This window comes from Marmota flaviventris, chromosome 6 (assembly GCF_047511675.1).
Source record: "Marmota flaviventris isolate mMarFla1 chromosome 6, mMarFla1.hap1, whole genome shotgun sequence".
Taxonomy (NCBI): Eukaryota; Metazoa; Chordata; class Mammalia; order Rodentia; family Sciuridae; genus Marmota; species Marmota flaviventris.
In genome coordinates, this window is record NC_092503.1 from 155,497,802 (window position 1) to 155,510,651 (window position 12,850).

Here is a 12,850-nt window from a genome sequence, read left to right on the forward strand (position 1 = left end):
ACCTGTTTATATCCTGTACGTGATGTTTTAACAGAAATGGCAACAAAACGGGAGACTATCCTCCATAAAATACCCTATTGTAGTGTATCATAATACAGCACAGGAATGCAGCAGGGTAAGATTAAAAGGAATTTGGTAGACACACATTTATTTTCTCTCTGAATACATATTGAAGGAAATGCATTACAGTAACAAAAGAGAAAGTGGTAAGAGTACTTTGAAACATAGTTTGGATTATTTGTGAATGCCATCTATCATTACTGTTTATCACAATGTATAATAAGGTGCACTTAACCACCGAGCCACATTACCAGCCCTTTTTAATATTTTGTTTAGAGACAGGGTTTCGCTAACTTGCTGGGGCTGGCTTTGAACTTGTGATCCTCCTGCCTCAGCCTCCCAAGCTGCTGGGATTACAGGCATGTGCCACCGCGCACAGCTACTATTAGTTCTGTCAGAAAGATTCTTCAACCTTCCCAGCTCTAAATTTTCCTTAACTGGTATTGATATATTGAACGCTTACTGTGCGTTAGACTCTGTAATACGCATGTTCAGTGCATTATCTCAATTCACAGTCTGGACATCCCCATAAAGGAGATCCTATTATTAGTGTCAATCTACACATGAGGAAATTAAAGTTTAAATAGGTTTAGTAAGTTGCAAAATGTCGCACATTAGCAGGTGGCAAACCAGTGCCCAGGCCGATGCTTGTCACACTGAAAACACTCAACTGGTAATTGCCTAGCGTTCTTGTTGACCCTCTTCGTCTGTGCCCTGTGTTTATAACATATATCTTGTCTCTCAAATGGTGCCCTTCACAAGGCAATGCAGAGTCGGTCTGGGTTTGAAGATGAAGATGATTATTAGATAGTTCATTACTCATCAAAATAGCACTTGTTCCCATGTGGACCTGGACACCTGTTCTGACCCTGATGTCTACTGAGGGATTCAGTCTGCAGCTATTTGCTGAATATTGACCATGTGCAGGGTTCCAGGTGCAGGGAGTGTGATACTGAACCTTGGAGAAGAATACCTTCTCCTGGAGCCAACGATCCCCAGGGGAAGGCAGGCAGGGAAGGAATGAGAGCAGAGAGAGAAGTCCCCTCGGGGATAGAGGTAGAGAAGGCAGGGCTCCTTCACAGAGGGCTGGGGCAAAGTCTCCAGCAGCAGGCACACAGCCCGAGAAGCAACGGCAAGTGCAGTGGCCCCAGAGCAGCTGGGTGTGGGCGGTCCCTTGGTCAGCCCGCGAAGGTGCCATCCAACAGTTGAAAACGGCTCTCAGGACACCGTGGGAGCCCACTGTCACTTGAAAGCTGCATCCTGCTGTGTTACGAGCTCTGTCATTGTGGCCCTGAGCTCCAGCCCAGCACTTCCCTAGACCCACGGCTCCAAAGCGTCAGGAGAGTGGGCGATGCTCCTATTTTTATTGGAGCGTCTCTCTTAGGACATATCCCCACCTCAGCCAGGTGTAAAACTCACATAACCACGTCCACACTGCCCCGAGCCTGAGTCTCAAACTTCCACATGGTCCCTCCTTTCTTGTTAAAATGCAAACTTGAAGAGGTCAGGGCAGCAGTGCTGAGATTCCATACTCCTGACCACCCCCCAAATGACCCATACCTGGGCTGCTGGTCTTTGAACCCCATGTGGAGTGGAGCATCAAGACGGAGGAAGGCTTGGAACAGACACCAGCCTGTGTCTTCCAGGGAAAGTTCAAAGCCGGGGTTCACAGCCCGCCAGAACGGGACTCTGGGCCCGGCACAGATGGTCTGCCTCTTTCTCTGGCTCTGGAAGTGATAATTAAGTTAAATAACATATGTGAAGGCTCTTTACACATACTAAGTGCACAATTAATATCATTTTTATCTGGTGGAAAGTTAACTGCCTCAAATAAAAACGGAATGGCTGACGATGGCACTATTAAAATCGTGCCTCAGTAAAGTGCGTCCCAGGCTCGCTAGACTCGGCTGGCCTTTAGGTGCCGGATGGGATCCGTGGACATATGGCGCGCTCTGGGTCCCGCCGGTGGTGTGCGCGGGAGGGCGGGACGAGGAGAGCAGCCTGCCCCCAGGATCTCCCACACAGCTGCCAGGGAGACACGTAATAAGGGGACATAATTAGCTGCTAATGAGGATGGTAGCACATTAATTACTGCAGGGATCCGAGGCACGCGAGATGGGGAGGTGGCTGCAGTGGCTGGTGTCTACACCCCTGTGCAGGTCAGCTGCGGCCCAGGGGACCCACCGAGCCGGTCCTCTACGCCCGGGGCTCAGGGACACAAGGAGGACGCACTGTCCTCTTCCTCAGCGAGGCCCCTCTGCTGGCAGCGACGCCTGGGCAACGGGTGGGCACTGGAGGCCCCCAGCCTCTGGCTTCCTGGACCACGTCAGTCAGCCGTCGGAGGCCGCAGGGAAGGTGCGGGGCTGCAGTTCCCCAGAACGTCCCCGTCCACGTGCCCAGGGGACACAGGGACACTCTTCGCGTGTGCAGAAGTTAGACAGATGTCCTTCCTCTTCTGTTACTTTCCCTTCCTGCCTCCACCCAGATCCCAACTTGAGACACGTCTTGGGACAATTTCAGCATTTCATACTTCAGTTGCTCCCCCCCCCCCCAGAGGTTTGATAGCCAAATCTACTTTGGGATCTCTACAATCCTTACTTGATGACTATCCAAATATGAATTGATTTCCTTCCAAGTGTGAGTAAACTGTAATCGTGTCAAATTATGCAAAAGAGGTGTGATATTTACTTTTGATTTATTGGCTGATACTAAATTTGTATTTATAGTATTATTTCACTTTGAGGGGGGGAGTGTGTATGCTTGTGATGGGTCTGTATGTATATCCGAGTGCTTGTGTGCATATCTTTGTGTCTATGTGTCTGTGTGTGTGTGTGTGTGTGCATGTGCCCATGCAGTTCCACTTCTAATTAAGCACATACTACATATTATAGAATACAGAATAAGGTTTAATATGATAAATGAGGCCACAGAAGGAAGGATCTTAATTCCCAGTCAAAAGTTAAACTTGAAGGAGTGAAAAAAAAAGTGTCCTAAGAATAGGATTTCAGGAAGTGACGAATTTATGGAAATTTGATTTATTGGAGTAATTCAGTTGTAAAATAACCTGGACCCACAACAGATTGATGGCTAGGTAAGAGGAGGGTGCAGAGGAGGTAAGGGCTCTGCACCCTGCCCATTTCCCACAGTGGGGAAGCAGAGTCACAGTGGGGACGACATGTGCTACCTGACAATGCCAGCCACCCTGTGGGCTCATCCATGTTCCCTCAGTCCAGCCTGGAGCCTATGCAACTGTTACGTTTCCCCGTCCTCAATAGGCCACCTCCACAAAGCCCATGCCTTTGGACCAGAATGTGACAGGCATGTCAGTTCTCAAGAAACAAGATGAGCCTGAATTTGGGATGGGCAGAGGGCTAGGTTCTCAGAGGCACCGGAAGCAAGCACTACACCATGTGTATTCTCAATGTCCTTTTGACTGTGCCTGCTTCCGTCTCATTGCTGGATGGTTTGAGGCGAAAATCTTCATTATATGGTATGTGTGTGTGTGTGGCAGGGGGGGGGGGTGTGCATGAAATCTACAATTGAATATGAGGTGTTTGTGGTTTAACCAATGTCTTCAGGAATGTGTTTCTGTTTTGCCCTTCACCTGCCAAAGGCAAATGCTGATGTAATGGGTCGGCTTTGGGAATAACATAATGATAACATCTGGAAACCCCAACCCTCTCCCTTGAGATCCATCACCTGTGCTCAGTGACACAGTCTTCTAAGTGTCACCTCAGAATTTCATTACCAGTGCTCTGCCTAATCTTCTGGACCTAAACTCTGGCCATTTCCTGACTTAATTCATATATTGCCAAATTCCTTACAGTTCTCCACGGGCCCTAGAGATTCTTCCTCCCCTCCATGACTTCTGTCCCTGCTCATTGGCCAGAATTCCTTTCCTCATTTCCTTCATCTCTCTAGTTCCCCCTTTTCTCCAGTTCCTGATGAACAATTCATCTTTTCTAAAATAGGAGATATTCCTATTGTTCACTCTCCATTCTTCACCTCTGATGCACAGTGACGAATTAATCTTTCAGGAATCTTCTCGGCGGTCACCTCTTCTGACCCCACCACATTCTGGTGTGCAGTTAGCTGTGGTCTCTGTACATAGGCCCTACATACATTTTCCTAAAAGCATGCAACCAAACTGTGTCCACTCACCTCTCTGTGAGTCTCCTCTGCTGCAAGTTCCTTGGGGAAAAGGCTCTCTGTATTTCAAAGATGTAATTGGCTAGAAGACAATCAGTGCTCAATAAATATTTGCTGACTGAATGGCCATGTTCTTTGTTATTACTAAAATCATTATCAGTGTAAATATGAAGAGCAATCCCATCTAGCCTCTTGAGTCAAACTTTGCAGCTCCAACCTCATGGTGAAATTTCCTTACTTCTTAAGACACCTTGATATACAAACTGCAGACTTCAAGGAGCACCATGTATAATCTCCAAAGGGAAGGGGGACAGTAACACACCTTGTCCCTGAATACTGCCTTTCTGTTCCCAAACTCCTCAGCCATGTTAAGGGAACAGTGAGATGGGCCTGGGCAGCATGTCCAGATACATATCATCTTGAAGGACACTGGCTGCCTCTTATGCAGATGGAGTTATCTATAGAAAGCCACTTTCTTGCAGGGATGCTGGGACACTTGCTCCTCGAGATGCTGGTAACACAAACAAACTAAGCAAGCTGCTGCTGATGGTGTCACCACTTGTGCAGCCAGACATATATGATCCCTATCTGGGTGGGACAGGTGTGTGACTGAGCACTGTGGAAAGGGTGCCCATTACTTGGCCAGCTGGCCACCACTGGAGAAAACTCAGCAAAAGCAGGCACTGCTTGGCGAAGCACCTCTTGGGACAAAGGTGCCTCTGGTGGCCTGTCACCACTGACTGTCCTTAGAGCAAGCGCTGACCTCTTGTAAGCGTTCCAGTATATCACGTCTCCCAAGCTTTCCCACCACCTACCCCAGCCCCTGACCCCCGGGGACTGTGGGCGTGGCACTCCACCTTCAGTGTTCTTGGGAACAATATGTGGTTGACGATGATCAAGTGTGAATTTCCCAGGAAATTTTCAAATAATCTATGAGGAAATATCAATCTCTTAAGAACTGCCTCTGGAAAAAAACTAGGAGTTCTAAGTAAACAGATGGGTAAGATAGACAGTGTGAACAGTTCTCAGATTCCAGAGAGCCTGCAGGGTGCAGGGATGGGTGTCCACCCTTATAATCAGATCGCCTGTTGAGAATCCTCCTGACCATCACTAGTTGCATGTAATCAATACCAAGTACTTTACCTTTTCTGATTCTCAGCTTTTTCCTCTCTAAAATAAAGGCAATAAAATTACCTAATTCCCAGGATTGTTGTTCTGGTTTTTATATGATTATTGCTATGATACCATGTGGTAATTCTGGGACATTTATTTATTTAATTTTTTATTGGTGCCTTGAAATTATACAAAACAGACTGATTATTGCATGTTCATGCATGGACATAACGTAAGTTGATCAATCTCATTCCCCAACACCTTCCCCTTCCCTTCCTCAGATGGGACTGTTCTGCTCTCCTCATCTTCTGTTGTCATTGCTATATTAATTAGCACATTGTAATTATTATATAGACATTGCAGGATTCATTGTGGTAAACTCATACATGGACATAACATAATTTGGGAGATTCACTCCTCAATACTTCACTCCTCCCTCCCCCACGATCCCCCTTCTCTGTTGATCTCCTGTCTATTTTTATGAGATATTATTCCTCCCTCTCTCCCTGTCTTCCTCTCACTCTCCACCTCTCTCTAGCTTCCACATAGGAGAGAAAAATTCAGCCCTTAACTTTCTGAGTCTGACTTATTTCACTTAGCATGATGTGCTCCAGTTTCATCCATTTACCAGCAAATGACAAAATTTTATTCTTCTTTATGACTGAGTGGAACTCTACCACATTTTCTTTACCCATGCATCTGTTGACAGGAACCCAGGTTTCTGGGCTAACTCCCAGGTGTTTGGTCCCCTTTGAGTTGACAGTTGTGCAGGTGAGAGAGAGGGCTCATAGCACCTGCCCAGGAGCAGCCAGGCAGTCGGGAGGGCAGAGGTAGTGAGGGTGCTGTGGAGTTGGCCTTCTTCATGAAAGTCCAGCAACTCACCACAGCAGGACATGCCAGGGGCCAGGTTGAAGAAAGAAGGATCAGGGTCCCTGAGAAGAAATTCACACGGATTATGGGCTCACGAGTTATTGACTACTTTGGTATCAATAGGAGAGAAACAGAGGAGATTTTCCCTAACAGAAATCTATTTTTAATTCATCTACAGCTAGGAAACACTGCAAAACTAGAGAAAAGTAGCCTTAATTGCTATGAATTATGCTAGAAGAACAGAAATATTATGAACTAGCTATTCCTCATAGAAAACACACAGGGCGTAAGCTCTAAAGGAGTCATCTGAAACAACTGTAAAGTAAGAAGAGGCCGTGAACAGTCCAACCTCCCCAAGACCACCTCCTCCTTGCTGTTTCCCACCCATCAAAGGCCTGGCCCCCACCAGGGGTCTCAGCACACAGTGCCCCATTATTTCCCAGCTATGGCATGGCCCGTTCCCCCCTCTCTGCCTGAAACACAGATGGACATGTTTGGGCCCAGGGTGATTTTGTTAAATTCTTATATCAAGTGCTGATCTCTCCGAGGCCAAGCTTCTTGTCTTATTTTCGTTGCTTTCCCTGCAGCCATGAAGTATCCTGTCTTTTTTGTTTGTTTGTTTGAGCTGCATCATTTATTAGTACTGGTGTTTCCCAGCTCAGCCTGCACCTTACTCTAGCTTCGTACCTTAAAATTGATTCCAGTTGTTCTCTGGTGCTGTCCTGTAGCAGCCAGTGGAAATTCATTTTGGTCTTTGTGATGAAATCCTGGTCTCTGCCTCGAGGTTCTTGAAAGAACTTGAAAAGAGAAAAGTTAGGTGCAGAAAAAAGTCAGGTGGAGTTATAAGTTGAGACTGTCGATGGTCATTGATGGGCCTTGGGAAACTTAGAAAACGGCCACCACTGGCCAGACCCTGGGATCTGAGAGTAAAAATGGCCAGCGGGTCCCGCCCTTCATGGAGCTTACGGCCCAGGGAGCCATCAAAGGATAAAATGAGAAATCACAAGTGCCGCAGTCCGGCTGCAGCAAAATAACCGGGGGGCGACGAACAACTTGTGTAGATTGATACAGCAGGAGAGAGGGAGCCATTTATTGTAGGACAGGAGCGGTATTTATACATTCCACACAGCTTATCTTAATTAGCATAAACTAGATACATCAGTCAACCAATAAGAAATCTCCACACTTAATGGCTCACTGGCGTTACTTCACAAACCACTCCCTCTGGCGAAATGCCAGGCGCCATCCTGACTTGTTTACAGACCCTAACATTTCCCCCTTTTGTTTAATTTAAATAACGACCATAGTGGTTTTTACACAAACACCACAAACAATCTGCTACAAGCAGAAGGGGAGGATACAAAATGTCACAATACCAAGCCAATTGATGGCTCCATGCAAGAAAATCCTGTAGCATTCCAGCAGGCACTAAGAAAGCAACCTTCTGAACAATTTAGTACATTATCTCAAGGTTTTTTTACATTTGAAATAAGCAGTGCTGTGCAGACCCTCTGGGGGGGTCAGGATCCCCTGACTGGTGCCTCACCACCCGCGGTGAGCTATCTGCAGGTCCAAGGTGACCGCTGAGGCTCAGCCATCATCTCCAATGCTTTCAGCTGCATCCTACTGGGCAGGAGCATGACCCTCTCCCAGCTCCAAAGAAGGTTTAAAATATCTGCTCAGTTTTGATTGGTAAGGATGGGCAGAATTGATATTGTCCAAATGGCCATACCACCAAAAGTGCTAGACAGATTTAATGCAATTCCTATTAGAATCCCAATGACATTCTTCATAGAAATAGAAAAATCCATCACAAAATTCATTTTGAAAAAAAAGAGAGAACCAGAATAGCCAAAGCAATCCTTAGCAAGAAAAGTGACTCAGAGACCTCACAATACCAGACCTTAAACTATACTACAGAGCCAAAACAGACACATAGACCAACAGTACTGAATAGAAAAGAGAGACAAACACACATAAATATGGCCATGTCATACTAGTCAAAGGTGCCATAAACATTCATTGGAGAAAAGATAGCCTCTTCAACAAGTGGTGCTGGGAAAACTAGAAATCCATCTGTAACAAAATGAAATTAAATCCCTATCTCTCACCATGTACAAAACTCAACTTAAAGTGGATCAAAGACTAGACACTAGAACAGAGACCCTGCACCTACTAGAAGAAAAAGTGGGCCCAAATCTTCATCTTTTCATCCTAGTATCTGACTTCCTTAACAAAACTCCTTAACCTCAAGAAAATCAAGAATTAATAAATGGGATGGAACCAAACTATAAAACGTCTTCTCAGTAGAGGAAATGATCAATAACATGAAGAGAGAGCCTACGGAATGGGAGAAAATCTTCACCACATGTACCTGTACCTCAGATAGAACATTAATATCCAGGATATATAAAGAACTAAAAAATTCAACACCAAAAAAACCAAATAACCCAGTCAATAAATAGGCATTTCACAAAAGAAATATAATAGATCAACAAATATATGAAATAATGTTCAACATCTCTAGCAATTAGAGATATGCGAATCAAAACTACTGTAACATTTCATCTCATGCCAGTCAGAATGGCAATTATCAAGAATGCAAGCAACAATAAATAAGTGTTGGTGAGGACGTGGGGGGAAAGGTTCACCCTACGTTGCTGGTGGGACTGCAAATTGGTGCAACCATTATGGAAAGCAGTGTGGAGATTCTTCAGAAAACTTAGAATGGAACCACCATTACACTCCTCAGTTTATATCCACAGAACTTTAAATTAGCATACTCCAGTGACACAGCCACATCAGTGTTTATAGCAGCTCAACTCACAATAGCCAAACTATGAAACCAGCCTAGATGCCCTTCAACAAATGAATGGATAAAGAAAATGTGATAGACACACACACACACAAACACACACACACACACACACACACTCATACACACATACACATACAAACACTGGAATGTTACTCAGCCTTGAAGAAGAATGAAATTATGGCATTTGCAGATAAATGGATGGAGCTAGAGAATATCATGTTAAGCAAAATATGCAAGTCCAAAAACAAAAGTCCAAATGTTTTCTCTGATATGCAGATGCTAATTCACAATAAGAGGGGGAGGGGCTAAGGAAAAATAGAGGCACTTTGGATTAGACAGAGGGGAGTAAAGGGAGGGGAAGGGTATAGGATGGATAGTAGAATGAATCACATGTTATTACCATATATATATATATATATATATATATATATATATATATATATATATATATAAAATTACATGGCTGGTGTCTATATCATGTACAACCAGAGGAATGAGAATTTATGCTCCATTTATGAATAATGTATCAAAATGCATTCTACTTTCATGTATAACTAATTAGAACAAAATTTAAAAAGAAGAGTTTTGTCACAAAGTTACAATGAAGATACGTATAATTTGAAGGATATGTTCATGTATCAAGAGGGTAAAGAATATGACACTAACAGAATACAATCTATGAAACATTATCATTTTTGCTTAAAAATTTTAATGTTAACTTTAACTTCAATGATATAAAATTCAATTCAATTAAAGAGTGGGTAAAATACACAGCAGACACTTTTCCAAAAAAGATATCCATATGGCAAATGAACATATTAAAAGGTGCTCAATATCGTTTGTCATTAAGCAAATGCAAATTAAAACAAGGAGATACCATGACACTCCTACTAGAATGACTAAGTTCCAAAAACAAGGAAGGCAAGGCTGAAGGCTGGCAGGGGTGCAGAACTTGGCCACCCTCACTCCTTGCTGGTGGAAGACAGAGTGGAACATCCCCTGTGAAAGAGTTTGGCCATTCCTTTAAGTTACACAGTCTCGATAAAATCCAGCATTCTTGCTTCTGGATTACCAATTGATTTTAAATTGTATGTGCCTACAGAAAATCGCATATGAAAGTGTATAGCCACTTTATTGAGGATCACCAAAATCAGGAAGCAATGGGGGTCCTTCAATAGGTCAAATGACGTGCATCCAAAAAAGGAAATATATCCGGGAATATGAAGGAGTGAGCGAGGAAGTCCTGCAATGACGGGGTGAAGCTCAAGTGCTGCGTGACAAAAGCCCATCTTACAAAGCTAGAACTCTCTGACTTTACTCATGACACTCTGGAAAATGTAAAACTATAGAAATGGGAGGCAGATGGGCGATTGCCAGGGACCCTCACGGCAGGGGTGGAATATTGGTAGGTGAAGCACAGGGGAAATTTTAGGGCAGTGAAATTATTCTGATGATAATGGAATAATGGATATAAGACACCAGGTATTTGTCAGAAACTTATTGAAATATGCAGTGCAAAGAGTGAACCCTAGTGAGTGCAAATTTAAAATAATAATGATTTAGGAAGCCGGGCAATGTGGAGGTGGTGAGCAAAATGTAATACTGTTAACTTTCAGCTGCAAAAGCATCCCCACTGAAGGGGGCAGGGGAACGGGTGTTCAGGCATCTTTGGAGTCTCTAAGACAGAAAAGGAGGGGGGCGATACACCTGTCCTCTGCTAGTTGACCAGATTTTCCAGGTCAGCGGTAATGACACCGCTGTACGCGATACTGAAACTGAGCAGTTTACTGAGCGATGGCAGTGGACCCCAGCCAGCGTCCTTGTGGTCAGAGCAGGGGCCGGTGACATGCCAGAGAAAGAAGGTGGACACGGTGTGTGGCAAAGAGCCGGAGCTGGGGGGTGCATACGACCCCGTGTGGAGCTTCCTAGAGCTGCACGGGGTGGCACGGGGAGCATCCATGTGTAGATACGTGCGTTCACACTCACATTTACTCTCCTGCTTTCAGATGAAAGGGCCCAGAAACAATGAAACCCAGTTCCAGGGAGCACGGGAACACCAGTTCTTGATTTCTAATGCTACTGTCCCCCGTAGTGGGGTGAGTGGCTCTCCTAGGAATGGGGAAGAAATGCATAAGATGAGGCTGGGACATCTTCTGTGCCAGCAAGGTGGGAAAGGCCTCAGAAACAGCAAGAACCCTTGAAAAGAATAATGGGGGTAGGACCAACGGAACCCCCTGAAAGCACCCTCGGTGACCAAGGCTGAAAAGAGCACACAGAACCGAGGAAGCAGACACTCAGTGAACCCTCCACTCCTGTCTGTCCTCGGGTCCATACCACCCCGTGCAGCCACTCCTTCCAGAGAGCGCACACCATGAGGAAGCAAGAAGAGCGCCACTCCACCGCCGTCAAGTCGGACAGGCCTGGCCTCAGCCAGCGATCTAAGTCAGCATGGGCAGGGACCTGTCCCCGTGACTTGCATATCCTTAACTGGCCCCATGAGAACTCTGAGAACTCGCCATGTCCAAACCCATCACCCCGCGGAGGAGTCGGCAAGGCACCATGCCACTGAAGGACATGCACAGAGCACTGCACCGTGTTCCCCAAGCTCCAAAGGCATCCGAAACAAGGAAAATCACCGCAGGGCTTCTAAGGACACAGGAGAGCTAAATGCCACTGAGTGTCCTGGAGGAGTTCTGGACAAGGAGAAGGACACTAAGAAATCCGAATCAGTGTGGACTTGACTTAATAATAATGGATCTGTGCAGGTTCATTAATTTGACAAATGTGTCCCACACTAATGAAGGATGCTACCGAGGGGAAGCTGGATGTGGAGGGACACGAGGTCTCTGTACTAGCTTTGTAATTTCTATGTAAATTTAAAACGATTTTTAAAGTGAACATTTCTTTTGAAAAGGTAGCTGATGTTCTTAACCCATCTACAACCTGAAAATAATTTAAACATTGAGGCCATTAAAATTGAAAAATTTTTGACTCTTCTCTATATTCATGACTTTTATCAGTCTCAAGAAAGCCCATGACAGATCAGCAATAATACTTATTTTTTATTTTGTTAAATTCTATTGCATAAACAATTTCATTAACACACGGAGTTACCAATTACATCAGGGAGGAAACAGTGGAGACCATTTCCCAGGTCGAGGGTGAGCTTCATGTGTGGGAGTGGGTGAGGCTTACCACCTGCCTTCTGTTTTCACGGGGCCAGGTGTACCTGCCACAGAACCACTGTGGGGTACTTCAGTACAGCCACAGCGGAAGCACATTTTTTATAGTTTAAACCTTTGTGTGTGTGATCATCACACAGAGCAGAGGAACTGAATAATTCAGGAACATAGTGAGAGTTCAGTGCAAGATTTTGAGAGGGAGACATGCCAACTGGGAAAGTGAATTGCCAACTGGTTTTCTCTCCTGCTGGTCCACAGGAGATCCGGCCACCTGGAGAATGCCCTGCTGGACCCCTGCTGCAGAATCTCATGTGTCAGGTGAAAGATGCTCTGTAGGACACCACTCCAATGAAAGAGATCACAACGTATGTTATTTATAAGCGCGTGTGTGTGCCTGCAATAGAGGAGGGCAAGTGCCAAGATAAAAGCACAAATTCAGAGCACTTTCATCTCAGGGAATTCTGCTCTATTCGGCCACAAAGTAAAATGCTTCCACAAAATGGGAGATCAGGGTGTTAGTGCAGGTGCTTGAATAGGATGTATACCTGCCGTTGATTGTGTGTCAGACTAACATATGAGCAGAAGACCATTTTAACTTCCTACTCATGCTGTTGGATAACTGATAGGTCCCTTTGGGGATTCTGATGGAAAGATTCAA